The 18,962-nt window shown below is 27.8% G+C and overlaps 1 pseudogene; it reads right to left on the bottom strand.

Moving 5' to 3' along the window:
• Window positions 1-18,539: 18,539 nt before the first annotated feature.
• On the bottom strand, window positions 18,540-18,656 carry LOC145260751 (5S ribosomal RNA; annotated as a pseudogene).
• Window positions 18,657-18,962: the final 306 nt, after the last annotated feature.

Raw genomic sequence — 18,962 nt, 5'->3', positions numbered from 1 at the left:
AAACGTTGAAATAATTTTGTGTGTAGTTATATGTTTCATAAACATTCAAATAATTTTGTATGTAGTTATATGTTTCATAAACATTCAAATAATTTTGTATGTAGTTATATGTTTCATAAACATTAAAATAATTTTGTATGTAGTTATATGTTTCATAAACATTCAAATAATTTTGTATGTAGTTATATGTTTCATAAACATAAATATAATTTTGTATGTAGTTATATGTTTCATAAACATTCAAATAATTTTGTATGTAGTTATATGTTTCATAAACATTAAAATAATTTTTTATGTAGTTATATGTTTCATAAACATTCAAATAATTTTGTATGTAGTTATATGTTTCATTAACATTCAAATAATTTTGTATGTAGTTATATGTTTCATTAACATTCAAATAATTTTGTATGTAGTTATATGTTTCATTAACATTCAAATAATTTGTATGTAGTTATATGTTTCATAAACATTCAAATAATTTTGTATGTAGTTATATGTTTCATTAACATTCAAATAATTTGTATGTAGTTATGTGTTTCATTAACATTCAAATAATTTTGTGTGTAGTTATATGTTTCATAAACATTCAAATAATTTTGTATGTATTTTCATTTTTCATAAACATTAAAATAATTTTGTATGTAATTTTATGTTTCATAAACATTCAAATAATTTTGTATGTAGTTATATGTTTCATTAACATTCAAATAATTTTGTATGTAGTTATATGTTTCATTAACATTCAAATAATTTGTATGTAGTTATATGTTTCATAAACATTCAAATAATTTTGTATGTAGTTATATGTTTCATTAACATTCAAATAATTTGTATGTAGTTATGTGTTTCATTAACATTCAAATAATTTTGTGTGTAGTTATATGTTTCATAAACATTCAAATAATTTTGTATGTATTTTTATTTTTCATAAACATTCAAATAATTTTGTATGTAATTTTATTTTTCATAAACATTCAAATAATTTTGTATGTAGTTATATGTTTCATAAACATTCAAATAATTTTGTGTGTAGTTATATGTTTCATAAACGTTCAAATAATTTTGTATGTATTTTCATTTTTCATAAACATTAAAATAATTTTGTATGTAATTTTATTTTTCATAAACATTAAAATAATTTTGTATGTAGTTATATGTTTCATTAACATTCAAATAATTTTGTATGTAGTTATATGTTTCATAAACATTCAAATAATTTTGTATGTATTTTTATTTTTCATAAACGTTGAAATAATTTTGTGTGTAGTGATGTTTCATAAACATTAAAATAATTTTGTATGTAGTTATATGTTTCATAAACATTAAAATAATTTTGTATGTAGTTATGTTTCATAAACATAAATATAATTTTGTATGTAGTTATATGTTTCATAAACATTAAAATAATTTTGTATGTAGTTATATGTTTCATAAACATTCAAATAATTTTGTATGTAGTTATATGTTTCATAAACATTAAAATAATTTTGTATGTAGTTATATGTTTCATAAACATTCAAATAATTTTGTATGTAGTTATATGTTTCATAAACATAAATAAAATTTTGTATGTAGTTATATGTTTCATAAACATAAAAATAATTTTGTATGTAGTTATATGTTTCATAAACATAAATATAATTTTGTATGTAGTTATATGTTTCATAAACATTCAAATAATTTTGTATGTAGTTATATGTTTCATTAACATTCAAATAATTTTGTATGTAGTTATATGTTTCATAAACATTCAAATAATGTTGTATGTATTTTTATTTTTCATAAACATTAAAATAATTTTGTATGTAGTTATATGTTTCATAAACATTCAAATAATTTTGTATGTAGTTATATGTTTCATAAACATAAATAAAATTTTGTATGTAGTTATATGTTTCATAAACATAAATAAAATTTTGTATGTAATTATATGTTTCATTTACATTCAAATAATTTTGTATGTAGTTATATGTTTCATTAACATTCAAATAATTTTGTATGTAGTTATATGTTTCATAAACATTAAAATAATTTTGTATGTAGTTATATGTTTCATAAACATAAAAATAATTTTGTATGTAGTTATATGTTTCATAAACATAAATATAATTTTGTATGTAGTTATATGTTTCATTTACATTCAAATAATTTTGTATGTAGTTATATGTTTCATTAACATTCAAATAATTTTGTATGTAGTTATATGTTTCATAAACATTCAAATAATTTTGTATGTATTTTTATGTTTTATAAACATTCAAATAATTTTGTATGTACTTGTATGTTTTGTCAACATTCAAACACATTTTTTATGTAGTTATCTGTTTTGTGAACATTCAAACCACTAAGTCTTTAGTTTTATGTAAAAAATCGAAATAAAACTGATGTGTGATTTCGGTTTTTCTCCGATTGAATATTATTTTCACAAAGTCTTACGTGACGTATTGGATAAAATGAATTTCAGTTGTATGTTACACTCTTTTAGAGGTTGATGGTTCGATCTTTTGTGCGAGAGAAAATTCAGAAACAAAACAGTGATGTAAATAAAATATTAAACAATAAAACAGCCTATATCTATGGAATATATAAAAAAGTTTGACATTGAAATTATTAGTCGTAGTCATTTAGTTACAGTTTGTTTAATATCAAAATAAAACGATGCAAATAATATATTATATCGAACACGTATTTGTAATGAATGTCTAAAGGAACTAAGAAAGCTAGTAGTTATATTCGTCATAACGTTGCAAATATTTGTGTTTTCATCTTAATGTTTAAGGAACTTACATTTTGTTTGTCTGTTTGTTTACATTTCCCAACTCAATCGGATATAGATCTAAGCTCCAATGTCTAAATGTGAAAATTGCACGACATTCACAGCGAGAACTCGTCTTTCTGCAATATCGTAAAATAACTTTCCTTCTTTTCGTCGTATGCAGGATTACTATGATCAGATCTTTCTAAGACATTTCTATCTTTGAAACTCATTACCACGGTACTTCTTCACTAGAGACAACAAGAAAGTCATCTTAATATAAAATGTCATCAAATATTTTTCATAACCCGTCATCATAAGTCCTCAAATTCATCATTTGCAATCCTCGCATATTCTTCATACTTCAACAGAGACTCAATCCATCCATTTAAAGTTTATACTCGAGTGGCTTTTTGTCATTGATAAGTGTTGATATATTATTAACAAATATCATTTTTTGGTCAGTTATGTTATGAAATAGTCATTTGTAACCGCGCAGATTAAATGGATGTATCTGAAGGATAGATTGAATGGACGCATCTTAATAATAGATAGAAATGACGCATCTTAATAATAGATAGAATGGACGCATCTTATAATAGATAGAATGGACACATTTTACTAATAAATAGAATGGATGCATCTTAATAATAGATAGAATGGACGCATCTTAATAATAGATAGAATGGACACATTTTACTAATAAATAGAATGAACGCATCTTAATAATCGATAGAATGGACGCATCTTAATAATAGATAGAATGGACGCATCTTAATAATAGATAGAATGGACACATCTTAATAATAGATAGAATGGACACATCTTAATAATAGATAGAATGGACGCATCTAAATAATATATCCGTTCTAATTTGGCTTGCTTGTTTTAAAATCATCCTCTTGAAGCAATTTCTTCGATCCCATTCGATCACATTGGTCGTTTTATTTACAATGAACGCAAGTTATAGTCGTTTCATGTTTTTTTTGTTGATCATTGATCAACACGAAGCGAAAGGAAGACGAAAAAAAAAAAGTTAGCATATTCTTTCGAGTTTCACTCGTGCATGAAGTCCATCTGGCGCCAATCGTGAGAATGCCGAAGGAATAAAAATGGGCGTCAAAAGTCGACATTTTGTCACGCTGTAAACTCTCGCCCAACTAATTATCTCGCGATCGTTTTTTTTTTTTTTTTTTTTTATAAATATTCACACCTTGTACTCGAGTAGGAATGTTTCTTTGGAAAGAGAAAACATCCTGCACCCGGTTGTTGGTCACCGTGGTTTGCTGGATGTCCAGCTTTCTTATGGCGCAGTAGTTCACTTATTAAGTTGCTGCTTCGTATTGTTGGATATTAGCAGGTAACCTCGGAAAGAAAAACATTCGATGGGTTACATACACGCAATAGATTATATGATGAATGCGGGACTTTCCACCATTGTTTACTGGAATGCATAATTTGACCAAAAAATATATGAGAGAATATCGCTCAAAGGATTATAACAATAGACAATAGGAAATATTAAACATTCCAATGGGAAAGAATGGTTATATAAATTGTCACAAAGAGAAAGCGGTGAGTTGGCCAGAGAAAAGTAAGCCTGACACATTTCTTCACCGTCAGTATCCGACCCAACCAAGCACCATCCCCACGCGCCTACAGAGATGTCAAAACACCTTTAATAACTTATAATCAAAAGCTGATTTGTCGGTGTGAAATAAAAACAATATATTTTTATAAATAAACTGTGTTGTGTTTTACTCGCTGTCAGTGCGGATATATCTTGGACCAGTGACAAAAATAGATTAAACTATAGACTGGAAAGCGCATTTTGAACAACCGGCCGCAGTATGCAGGTGATCAGAATTTCAAATTCTGAATTAAGATATGTTTTCTTTTAGTAGAGGACTGAAAAAAAATGGTCAAACTTTAGTCTATTATATTGTAGAGACTTAATTACGAAGGAATTCAGACAGACGCTAAAAAGCAAATAGTTTGAATTCGTTACCCGCTTTCTGTCTCTGGTCCATTTTGATATTCCCTGCCACTTTTTAAAGCTAGTAAGTTTTAACATGACAGTGTGAACTCAAAATCAACCAATGAAAATCGTTTGAAACATCAACAAGTAACACGTCTATGTGAAAATAGTAAGTCAAAGCGAAGTTAGAAATTCGTATGCAACAAACAACGAAACCTAGATAACTCTGAAGTCAGCGGCACCTGAAAGACACCATTTCCCACAAAAGATGGCAAAAGAAAAGGGCAATGATTTACGTATTAGTTTCCATCTTCCGCACACATTCTTGTGCGCTAAAACACTAAATAAATATCGCCCAACTTGAAAAGGAAACGAAGGGGGAAAATTGCTCTCCATAAATAAGTACAGATTATTATTACATATTAGCAGAATAGAGATAATTTTTTAAACAAATATTTTACCGCTGTTAAAAAAGTTTTAAGCGGGAGTTGTGCACAAACAAGCATTAGAATACACCTTACCATCTTACAGATGCTAACCAGTGGATGGCTCCTGAATTATTAGCGCGCGGATGTGCCTTGTAAACGCCCGGATGTGTTTTTAAACGCTCGGACGCATTGTTAATACGCTTTCGTTCAAACCCCGTGACCTTTTAAAGCGTGCTTTTCTGACTTCCAAGTGTCGAAGAGTTTGACCAAACGAATCAGCCTCACACTGAAATGTAAATTTATAAACTACTTTTGTTTTTAGTGTGGAAAATGAATCTTTCTGAAAGGCTGGGAAGGTAGCTCTGGTGCCGCATAAAAACAACGGAATAAAACAGACGTAATTTTATAAAAAAAAAAACCAAAAAAAAAAAACCCAACAAAAAACAAAACAAAGCAACAACAAAAAAAACTTTACTGATGAGACTAATAAAATAGACCGGACACTTAGTTGGGCCAAAAGAAAATTTGTTTTGAATTTCGTTTTTGGGAATATATATATATATATATATATATATATATATATATATATATATATATATATATATATATATATATATATATATATATATATATATGTCTCGCTCGTTGTTGACAGGTTAGTTGGGTGTCTGTTTTTTTTGTGACTTCAAAAATGGTGGACATTAACAGCAGGCAACACTCAATGCTTTACTCTTAAATAAAAATTAAAAAAAAACAAAAACAAAACAAAACAACATCAAAAAATCTCTAACAAACTAAAATTCCCAAAGGCGATGCTAAATTGTTCCTATATTTCACATGGACCTTTTGCTTCACTTGAAACTGGTTATTTATAACTTTTTTGTATTGTCGTAAAGCAACCCACAGGAAGAGCGTTTGGTAAGGGCTAATGGTGTCCAAGAGTAAAGGATGTTATCGGTCTTGATATAACGGTTATGTCAACCTGTTTTACGGCAAATCAACCTTTTTGGGCTTTTGCAATTTCGAAACACAATACGTATTATGCATGACAAATGAACCTTTAATCTTCCTCCTAAGTCATTTTCCGATAGATGTTTAAATTACATAAATGTTTTTATTACATAAACTTTCTTTAAATAGGTAAATGTTTTAATTACATAAAATGTTAAAATTACATAAAATGTTTTAATGAAATACATGTTTTAATTACATAAAATGTTAAATTACACAAAATGTTTTAATCACATAAAATGTTAAATTACACAAAATGTTTTAATCACATAAAATGTTAAATTACACAAAATGTTTTAATCACATAAAATGTTAAATTGCACAAAATGTTTTAATTACCGAAAATGTTACAATCACATGAATGTTTTAATTACATAAATGTTTTATTGCATATTTTCAAAAATAAGTAAATCTTTAAATTACATAAAATGTTTTAATGAAATACATATTTTAATTACATAAAATGTTTAATTGCAGAAAATGTTTTAATTATTCGAAATGTTTTAATTAAATAAAATGTTAGAATCACATGAATGTTTTAATTACATAAAATGTTTAATGCAATGCACGTTTATTACATAAAATGTTTTAATTATTTAAAACGTTTTTATTATACAATATATTTAATTTACATAAAATGGATTAAGTACCCCAAATAAAAAAAATCACCTGAATGTTTTAATTACATAACATGTCTATATAAAATGTTTAATTGCACAAAATGTTTTAATTACATAAAATGTTTTGCATACACAAAATATTTCAATTATATAAATATCACAAAAATTTTAATCACGCAAAATGTTTTAATTACGCAATTTTTTTTAATTTCATAAATATTCAAATTATAAAATAGTTTAAATTACATAAAAGTTTTAATTAAAAATATTTAACTATCAAAAATGTTTAATTACAAAACATGTTACAATTATATAAATGTTAAAATTATGAAAAAGGTTTAACTTACATAATATGTTTTAATTACAAAAATGTTTAATTACCAAAAATGTTTAATAACAAAATATGTTACAATTACATAAATGTTAAAATTATAAAAAGGTTTAAATTAGAAAAATGTTTGAATTAAAAAAATGTTTTATTACATAAAATGATTTTATTACAAAACTGTTTAATTACAAAATATGTTACAATTGCATGAATGTTTAAATTAAAAAAATTTTTTAAAATTACACAAAATACTTTTGTTACACAAAATGTTACCATGACATAAAATATATAAACTACAAAGACGGTTTTAATCACATAAAATGTTTTAATTACTGAACATTTTTAGTAATAAAACTTTTTAATTGTATAAAATATTTTAAATATGTCAAATGTTTAAATTATGTAAAATATTATAACATAAATGGTTTAGGTAAATAAATGTTGTAATCGAAAATGTTTGATTAAACAAAATGTTTTAATCGCATAAATATTCAAATTACAAAAAATTGTTTAATCACACAAAATGTTTTAATCGCATAAATATTCAAATTACAAAAAATTGTTTAATCACACAAAATGTTTTAATCGCATAAATATTCAAATTACAAAAAATTGTTTAATCACACAAAATGTTTTAATCGCATAAATATTCAAATTACAAAAAATTGTTTAATCACACAAAATGTTTTAATCACATAAATATTCAAATTACAAAAAATTGTTTAATCACACAAAATGTTTTAATCGCATAAATATTCAAATTACAAAAAATTGTTTAATCACACAAAATGTTTTAATCGCATAAATATTCAAATTACAAAAAATTGTTTAATCACACAAAATGTTTTAATCGCATAAATATTCAAATTACAAAAAATTGTTTAATCACACAAAATGTTTTAATCGCATAAATATTCAAATTACAAAAAATTGTTTAATCACACAAAATGTTTTAATCGCATAAATATTCAAATTACAAAAAAAATGTTTAATCACACAAAATGTTTTAATCGCATAAATATTCAAATTACAAAAAAATTGTTTAATCACACAAAATGTTTTAATCGCATAAATATTCAAATTACAAAAAATTGTTTAATCACACAAAATGTTTTAATCGCATAAATATTCAAATTACAAAAAAAATGTTTAATCACACAAAATGTTTTAATCGCATAAATATTCAAATTACAAAAAATTGTTTAATCACACAAAATGTTTTAATCGCATAAATATTCAAATTACAAAAAATTGTTTAATCACACAAAATGTTTTAATCGCATAAATATTCAAATTACAAAAAATTGTTTAATCACACAAAATGTTTTAATCGCATAAATATTCAAATTACAAAAAATTGTTTAATCACACAAAATGTTTTAATCACATAAATATTCAAATTACAAAAAATTGTTTAATCACACAAAATGTTTTAATCGCATAAATATTCAAATTACAAAAAATTGTTTAATCACACAAAATGTTTTAATCACATAAATATTCAAATTACAAAAAATTGTTTAATCACACAAAATGTTTTAATCGCATAAATATTCAAATTACAAAAAATTGTTTAATCACACAAAATGTTTTAATCACATAAATATTCAAATTACAAAAAATTGTTTAATCACACAAAATGTTTTAATCGCATAAATATTCAAATTACAAAAAATTGTTTAATCACACAAAATGTTTTAATCACATAAATATTCAAATTACAAAAAATTGTTTAATCACACAAAATGTTTTAATCGCATAAATATTCAAATTACAAAAAATTGTTTAATCACACAAAATGTTTTAATCACATAAATATTCAAATTACAAAAAATTGTTTAATCACACAAAATGTTTTAATCGCATAAATATTCAAATTACAAAAAATTGTTTAATCACACAAAATGTTTTAATCACATAAATATTCAAATTACAAAAAATTGTTTAATCACACAAAATGTTTTAATCGCATAAATATTCAAATTACAAAAAATTGTTTAATCACACAAAATGTTTTAATCACATAAATATTCAAATTACAAAAAATTGTTTAATCACACAAAATGTTTTAATCGCATAAATATTCAAATTACAAAAAATTGTTTAATCACACAAAATGTTTTAATCGCATAAATATTCAAATTACAAAAAAAATGTTTAATCACACAAAATGTTTTAATCGCATAAATATTCAAATTACAAAAAATTGTTTAATCACACAAAATGTTTTAATCGCATAAATATTCAAATTACAAAAAATTGTTTAATCACACAAAATGTTTTAATCGCATAAATATTCAAATTACAAAAAATTGTTTAATCACACAAAATGTTTTAATCGCATAAATATTCAAATTACAAAAAATTGTTTAATCACACAAAATGTTTTAATCACATAAATATTCAAATTACAAAAAATTGTTTAATCACACAAAATGTTTTAATCGCATAAATATTCAAATTACAAAAAATTGTTTAATCACACAAAATGTTTTAATCACATAAATATTCAAATTACAAAAAATTGTTTAATCACACAAAATGTTTTAATCGCATCAATATTCAAATTACAAAAAATTGTTTAATCACACAAAATGTTTTAATCGCATAAATATTCAAATTACAAAAAATTGTTTAATCACACAAAATGTTTTAATCACATAAATATTCAAATTACAAAAAATTGTTTAATCACACAAAATGTTTTAATCGCATAAATATTCAAATTACAAAAAATTGTTTAATCACACAAAATGTTTTAATCGCATAAATATTCAAATTACAAAAAATTGTTTAATCACACAAAATGTTTTAATCGCATAAATATTCAAATTACAAAAAATTGTTTAATCACACAAAATGTTTTAATCGCATAAATATTCAAATTACAAAAAATTGTTTAATCACACAAAATGTTTTAATCGCATAAATATTCAAATTACAAAAAATTGTTTAATCACACAAAATGTTTTAATCGCATAAATATTCAAATTACAAAAAATTGTTTAATCACACAAAATGTTTTAATCGCATAAATATTCAAATTACAAAAAATTGTTTAATCACACAAAATGTTTTAATCGCATAAATATTCAAATTACAAAAAATTGTTTAATCACACAAAATGTTTTAATCGCATAAATATTCAAATTACAAAAAATTGTTTAATCACACAAAATGTTTTAATCGCATAAATATTCAAATTACAAAAAATTGTTTAATCACACAAAATGTTTTAATCGCATAAATATTCAAATTACAAAAAAAATGTTTAATCACACAAAATGTTTTAATCGCATAAATATTCAAATTACAAAAAATTGTTTAATCACACAAAATGTTTTAATCGCATAAATATTCAAATTACAAAAAATTGTTTAATCACACAAAATGTTTTAATCGCATAAATATTCAAATTACAAAAAATTGTTTAATCACACAAAATGTTTTAATCGCATAAATATTCAAATTACAAAAAATTGTTTAATCACACAAAATGTTTTAATCGCATAAATATTCAAATTACAAAAAATTGTTTAATCACACAAAATGTTTTAATCACATAAATATTCAAATTACAAAAAATTGTTTAATCACACAAAATGTTTTAATCGCATAAATATTCAAATTACAAAAAATTGTTTAATCACACAAAATGTTTTAATCACATAAATATTCAAATTACAAAAAATTGTTTAATCACACAAAATGTTTTAATCGCATAAATATTCAAATTACAAAAAATTGTTTAATCACACAAAATGTTTTAATCACATAAATATTCAAATTACAAAAAATTGTTTAATCACACAAAATGTTTTAATCGCATCAATATTCAAATTACAAAAAATTGTTTAATCACACAAAATGTTTTAATCGCATAAATATTCAAATTACAAAAAATTGTTTAATCACACAAAATGTTTTAATCGCATAAATATTCAAATTACAAAAAATTGTTTAATCACACAAAATGTTTTAATCACATAAATATTCAAATTACAAAAAATTGTTTAATCACACAAAATGTTTTAATCGCATAAATATTCAAATTACAAAAAATTGTTTAATCACACAAAATGTTTTAATCGCATAAATATTCAAATTACAAAAAATTGTTTAATCACACAAAATGTTTTAATCGCATAAATATTCAAATTACAAAAAATTGTTTAATCACACAAAATGTTTTAATTGCATAAATATTCAAATTACAAAAAATTGTTTAATCACACAAAATGTTTTAATCGCATGAATATTCAAATTACAAAAAATTGTTTAATCACACAAAATGTTTTAATTACAAAAATGTGTTAATTGAACGAAATGTTTTAATTACAAGCAATGTTTTTGTTACATAAACTGTTTAAATTAGAAAAATATTTTAATTACACAAAATGTTTGAATCATACAAAATGTTTTAATTGCATAAAGTGTTTGAATTACACAAAATGTTTTAATTACATAAAATGTTTGAATCACATAAAAAGTTAAAATTACATACAATGTTTTCTTTACGCTATACCAAAAATGTTTTAATTACATAAACGTTTTGATTGCATACAATGGTTGAATTACGCAAAATGTAGTGATTACAAAGTGTTTCAATTACAAAAAATGTTTGTATTATATAAAATTTTTAATCACATAAATGTTTTAATTCCATAAAACGTATTAATCACATAGAACATTTTTACTACATGTTTCATTTACACAAAAGTTTTTTTATTATACAAAATGTTTTAATTATCCTAAATGTTTTGATTACATGAAATAAATAATTACTTAAAATGTTTTAATTTTATAAAATGTTTTAAATACAGAAAATGTTTTAATTGCATAAATCCTTTAATTACACAAAATCTGGGCTCAACTCTATTCCTGATCTACATCAATGATCTTCTAAATAACATTTTTAGATTATTTGTAGACATTTATGCTGACGACACTACCATTTATGGCAACAATTCAACGACCGTAAATGACCAAGTTCTGTGAGTCTCTCTTTTCTGATCTTGAGCACGTGGGGAAAAAGTAGTTACTTTTAATGCATCTAAAACCAAGCTTCTATCTTTACATAATCAACACTCTGATCCCCATCTGGCATCAGTTGAAATGAATGGCTCTCGTCTTGGGAGGCTTCATGTTTTGACAAGCTTCTGGACTTGACCTTTACTTCTGAACTGAAATGGAACACGTACATCAAATCTGTTGCCAAGTTCATTTGAAAAATAGTGGGATCGTTCTACCGCTCAGCAGATATCTCACTCCTGATGTAATTCTCTACCTATATAAAAGCCAGGTACGGCCAATGATGGAGTACTGTTTTCACATCTGGGTAGGAGCTGCTAAAAGCAGTTTATCCCGCCTTGACAGAGTTCAAAATAGACTTCGTAGCTTAGTGTGAGATGCCCTTTTCTCTTTCCTGCAACCGATTTCCCACAGAAGAGTCGTTACGAGCCTGTCTCTGCTTTATCGTTATTTTTATGGCAAGTGCTTGTCTGAGTTCTAATCTATGGTCCCCCTGGCCTGACTTTCCCGAAAAACACTCGTCTAGCTGAAACCACTGTCAATAATTTCCCCCACGCTTTATCTGTGTCTAAACCTAAACTTAGATTCCATGAACAATGCTCCTTTCTTAGAACTGCACGCCTGTAGAATTCTTCCGTTTTCCTGCTTTCTAGCTAACTACAAGTTGGTCGTCTTCAAGTCCAACGTAAACAAATTCCTGCTAAACCGTCCCCTTAAGTAATCCAATTTACCAAATTTCCACAACAATATTATCCTATTGACTACTGTACATTCATTAAACATTATCAACGAATGGCCTCTGGACCTTGAGAAGCACCTTGAGAATAGCACCACAGTAATAGCAGTAATACTATTCAACCCGTAATGAGTGAAAGAGGTAATCAGTGAAGGATATTACTTTTGGAATTTGTTATTTTATTTCTTAGCAAACTCATTTTCTAGGATTTAAAAAATTTAACTTGACCTCATTACTTGACCCCAATGTAACAGATTGAACCCTATGGTAACAAGAATCGAGTAGGTTAACTATATAAATATGCAGTTTGCAAAATTAAGTTAAGGAATGTTAGAATAAACAGTTGTGAAAATACATCAATATTTTACTGATAAAGAATTTACAAACAATAACAGGTCGATGACAAAAAATGTTGGTCTCATTTCAAACGTCAAAGATGACACAATTTTCTGAGATCGGGAGTTCTGTAGAAACAAGAAAACGACGAGAATCGGATGAGTTAGTCAGTCATGTCTCCTGGGAGCGAACGACGGACTTTCAAACATGTAGTTTACAAAACCATCAGAGATGACCCGAAGCAGAATAAATCTCAACAATGTCTGCAAAACATAAGGAGAACTGTGTCATTATTGTTGTGTTACAAAACATAAGGAGAACTGTGTCATTATTGTTGTGTTACAAAACATAAGGAGAACTGTGTCATTATTGTTGTGTTACAAAAGACTTCTATTTACAATTTTAAGCCAACACGAGTAGCAAACGACTGTATAAGAAAAGAAGTACGTGACACACACACACACACACACACACACATTTCTAGTTGCTCGACAAATGACTAGTCCACATAGTGTACAACCCTATTCTTATGTAAGAACATTGTTGTAAACCCCTAATAAAGCTATCTGCGATAACGTTATACCATCTGAAACAGTAAGCAGAGAAAGACTAGTGTTACTTCAAAGTTTTCTTTCTTCTAGACTGATTACACTATCAAGATTTGGGTGTTTTGTACTAACAGGTCACTGCTTATCAAGACCCCAAACCATTTGAGGATAAGAGTTAATGAAATTGTCAGGCGGACAGTGAGATAAGACCGTAAGGATTGGGGACAACTGGACAGATTTCGTAACATTCAATTTGAAAACGACCATGTCGCATCCAGCTTGGAAGCAACTCTGTGGTATTGTTTTTCACGTACGGGTAGTTCACGGAAAGAAACTTTGGTTATGGAAATGCACTTTACCGACATCATCTTCCGCGACGGCGGTGAGTTGCACACGGCACTGAAGTTCTAAGAAAGGTGATCCTCGTTGGTTAAGTATCGATAAAAAATAAATAAAAAAATAAAGAAATAATAGAAAACAAACGCGCCTGTTGGCGGACCGATATTCGCTTTGAGACAGATGCCGACAGACATGCCATCCTTTCTTTATGTTGATATCTACGCAAGCTGTCGCCTCGTAATTGTGGTCTAAGAGATCTGACGAACAGATACGATACAGCAAAGAAGAATATAGAAGGTAAGGGGGGGGCGAATTAGAGATTCTGATCGCAAGCCGTCATCCATTGTCACCTGTCGGAATCGAGAGAATTTCACCACAAATCAAAAAAAAAAACAAAAAACAAAAAACAAAAAACTAAAAAACAACGTCACTGTTCTACAATGCTTCTGCTAAAGTGTTAATATTAGGGCGTATAAATTAGTGATGGGACGATTCCAATATTTTTCCCGATTCCGATACAATTATGGAGTCTCTTCTAAATTCTTGATTCCAATACAATTTCCGATTCACTTACGGTCTCTAAATATGGAGCCATAAATTGTTCTCTTTTTTGGGGCGGAGGAAAAATCACCGTAAAAACCAATATAACATGTACATATAGTTTCATGAACGCAAAAATGTCTCGAAGGTGATCTATAGATTCTAGTTTAATTGATATTTTATCATCAATAAATATTTATTATTTTATTAAAATTAATACCAGCAATTAAAAATTAAGTTTTAAATACAAACAAAACAATAACAAATATTGTTTATTAGCATCGAAAAATAGGCTCAATTTTTTTTCCGATTCCGATACTTTTAAAAAGTTTCGACTTTTTTGATTCCTAATTCCGATTCTTTCTTAACACTAGTATAAATGTGTTTGCACGTGGCTTTATATGTCTGCACGTATGTTGAAATGACTTGTTTTTGTGTGCGTTTGAGTGGATGTCTCTTTTTTTAAAATTCATCATTTTCTTATGGCTGGGGATGTAGCATCCTACCGAATTCTAGACATTCACCTACTATCTCATACATCCTAATTGAAAGATCATACTAAGACTCTAATCGTCTCCTTAAGTGCAATTGTTAGTATGCCCCTTGCACTTGGTTCACTAGGTATATTTAACAAATAGTTTTTGAAATTCTTTTTCATGAGTCTGCTTGCTGCTATAATTACTGGAATGATGAAGATCTTCCTAAAATTCCGGTTTCTTTTAATCTCGTCTATAATACCTTAGTATTTTGTTATCTTTTAGCTCTATTTAACCCAGCACCACTAGAGACACTAACTTCTACTAAGGTTGCTTCTTTCTCCTTCTTATTTCATATCATTATGTTAGGTTTAATAGTTCAGTTTTCTAGATACGAAATAGCTGTAGGGGTTGCATAGTCTTAGTGGATGGTATATGTTCCCATGACTTGCTGCTACATTCGATCTGTGTGCTGTGTGTGTGTATGTGTGTGTGTATGTGTATGTATGTGTGTGTGTGTATGTGTGTGTATCTGTGTGTATGTGTGTGGTGAGTGAAGTTGTTCTAGTGTATTCCTTTAGTGTATGTGGAGGTGTGTTTTTGCATAGGTATGCGTGTATCTATCTATAGAGATGAGTTTTGCTGAGCTGCGTATGTAAATCATTGATGTGTATATGTATTGCGTGTGTAATGTGTATGTGTTTGTAATAAATGTGCAATGTGTGTGCGTGTCATGTGTGTGCGTGTATGTAATTGTGTGTACAGTGTGTGATGTGTGTAATGTGTGTGTATAATATGTGTATTGTGTATATAATGTGCATGTAATGTGTGTGTAATATGTGCGTATATTGTGTTCGTGTAATGTGTGCGTAATGTGTGTGTGTTTAATGTATGTGCAATGTGTGTATAATTTGCGTGTATATAATGTATGTGTAATATGTGTATAATAAGTGTGTATAAATTGGAATAAAATGTGTATAATGTGTGTATAAAATGTGTGTACGTAATGTCTCCTTATCATGTATGTGTAATATGTATATTTATAATGTGTGTGTAATGTGTGTGTGTAGTATGTGCGTATAATGTGTGTTTAATGTGTGTGTAATGTGCTTGTAATTGGCGTGTAATGTGTGTTTGTGTAATATATGTAACATGCGTGTGAGTAATATGTGTATGTAATATGTGCATGTAATGTGTGTGTAATGTGTATTTAATGTACGTGCGTAATTTGTGCGTAATGTATCTGTAACGTATCTGTGCATAACGTCTATGTAATGTGTGTTTGTAATTTATGTGTGCGTGATGTCTGTATAATGTGTATAGAATGTGTGGCTAATGTGTGTATGTAATGTGTTCGTCCGTAATGTTTGCGAATGTGTAATGTATGTAACGTGCCCAATGCATGCAATGAGTGCGTGTAATATGTGTGTTATGTGTCTGCATAATGTGTGCGCGCGTAGTGTATGTGTAATATGTGTGTGTAATGTGTGTGTGTAATGTAAGTGTGTGTAATTTTTTTACAGATTATATGTGTGTAATATGTATGTAATGTTACTGCGTGTGTAATGTGTGTGTAATGTGTTTGTAATGTGTGTGTAATGTACTTGCTATATGTATGCTTGTAATATGTGTGCGTGTAATGTTTGTGCGTATAATGTGATTGTAAAATGTGTGTATTATGTAATGTGTGTTTAAAATCTTTGTGCATCATGTGTGTATGAAATGTGTGAGTAATGTACGTGCGTAATGTGTTCTTATAGTATATGTGTAATGTGTATGTGTGTAATGTGTATGTGTGTAATGTGAGTATAATGGGAATGTAATGTGTGTCTTATGTATGTTCCTATAATATGTGTTTAATATGTGTGTGAAATGTGTGTGTATAATGTGTGTGTTTATTGTGTGCATGAAATGTGTGTGTAATGTATGTTTCTAATATATGTGTATTTTATGTGTGTAATATGTGTGAGTTTAATGTGTATTTAATGTGTGTGTAATGTGTGTGCGTGCAATGTGTGTGCAGTGTGTGTGAATGTAATATGTGTTTAACCTTTGTGTGCAATATGTGTGCATTCAATGTGTGTGTACGATGCATATAATGTGTTTGTAATGTGCCTGTACTGTATTTTATAATGTGTGTGTAAGGTGTGTGCGTATGCGCGCGTATAATGTATGTGTAATATTTATGTGCATAATGTTGTAATTTCTGTGTTTAATGTGTATGTGTAATATTTGCATGTAATATGTATTTGTAATTTATCTGCGTTCAATATGTATGTAATGTGTGTAATGTGTTTATAATGTGTGTGAGTGTATTATATTTCTGTGTAGTTTGTGTGCATGTAATCTGTATAGGTAATGTGTGTGTCAAATGTGTGTGTAATGTTTGTGCATGTAATATGTATGCATATAATGTGTGTGCATGTAATGTGTGTGTATGTGCCTGCAATCTGTGCGTGTGTAATATGTTCGTGTGTAATGTGTGTACGTATAATATGTGTGTGTTATATGTGTTTGTAATTTATGTGTGTGTGTGCAGTGTGTGCGTGTATAATATGTGTGTATGTAATGTGTGTGTAATGTGTGTATAATGTGAGTGTAACTACTACTACTAATAATAATGATGATAATATTAAACCTAGGTTGCCTTCCCCCCCCCCATTGTCATAAATTTAAATAACATGATATAAATGCAGGTATGCTGCCGCGGTCGATTCTCAGACCTTTATTATTTCGGACATTCTTAAACGATATCCTTGATAACATTGTGTCTGAGATGGGTATATTTATTGATGGCACTATCGTTTATTATAGAGATGAGGGAAAAACAAAAGTACACATATCCAAGCCAATGACAGACACCTTAGAAAACGGCCTTTAGTCGGTTATGGAATGAGGCCCTAAATGGATGGTAACATTTAATGCTACTGCAAATAAATTCCAACTACAACTAAATTCATTTCTTTAAGTATTCCAAACAACAACAACAACAACAACAACAACAACATTCACAGCCATTAATTGCTAAGACAAATAACATCTTGCTTCGGATTTCATCATTTCAAATTACTCAGCTTAACATGAGTTAGAACAAATACATTTTGGCCAAATTAATGCAAAGAAAGTGGACTCTCTCTACCGTACTAGAAAATTACTCCCATCTGAGAGTATTCTATACGTCTTCAAAGCCACCATTCGCCCAAGCATGGAATACTGTTGCTACATATGGGCTGGTGCATCTACAACTCGTGGCTTCCTTCAGTTTTAACAGACTATGGATACCCACTGTGAAATTTGTGTGGCAAGAGTTGCGCAGTCACCAACCTCGTCTCTCCTGAGTCAACATTGTTGCATACCAGTGGCAAGTGAAGTACAGGACGACTGGAAACAATGCCGAGATAAGCAGAGAGCACACCCAGCGCCTAAAATTCCCAAATGGTCACCCATCTGATACTAACCAGGCTCAACGTCGCTTAACTTCGGTGATCTGACGAGAACCGGTGTGTCAACGTGATTATGCCGTATATATCTACAACTAGTTATTCTCTAATAGACGGGGTTAAAAAATATGTCTAATTTAATAATCCTGCAACATTAAACAACCCCGACCTGTGTTCCTTCACCGCACGTGCCTGTTTAACAGGTATTTTAATGGAATGTGCCCTGACAAAACCAAAGCACTTGTGCCTCCTTTTACGTAAATACCCCCCCCCCCAAATACCCGTCTAAAAGCAAAATCTCACTCCTTCGTTGTAGAAGTCTCCTCTAATATCTTCTTAACCCAGACTGATAGACTTTGGAATTCCACCCCCGTTTTCTGCTCCATTGACTGT

This window comes from Euprymna scolopes, chromosome 36, assembly GCF_053919585.1.
Source record: "Euprymna scolopes isolate OS-2025 chromosome 36, ASM5391958v1, whole genome shotgun sequence".
Taxonomy (NCBI): Eukaryota; Metazoa; Mollusca; class Cephalopoda; order Sepiida; family Sepiolidae; genus Euprymna; species Euprymna scolopes.
The sequence above is the reverse complement of the archived record's forward strand: the minus strand, read 5'-3'. Positions and strand labels throughout refer to the sequence as shown.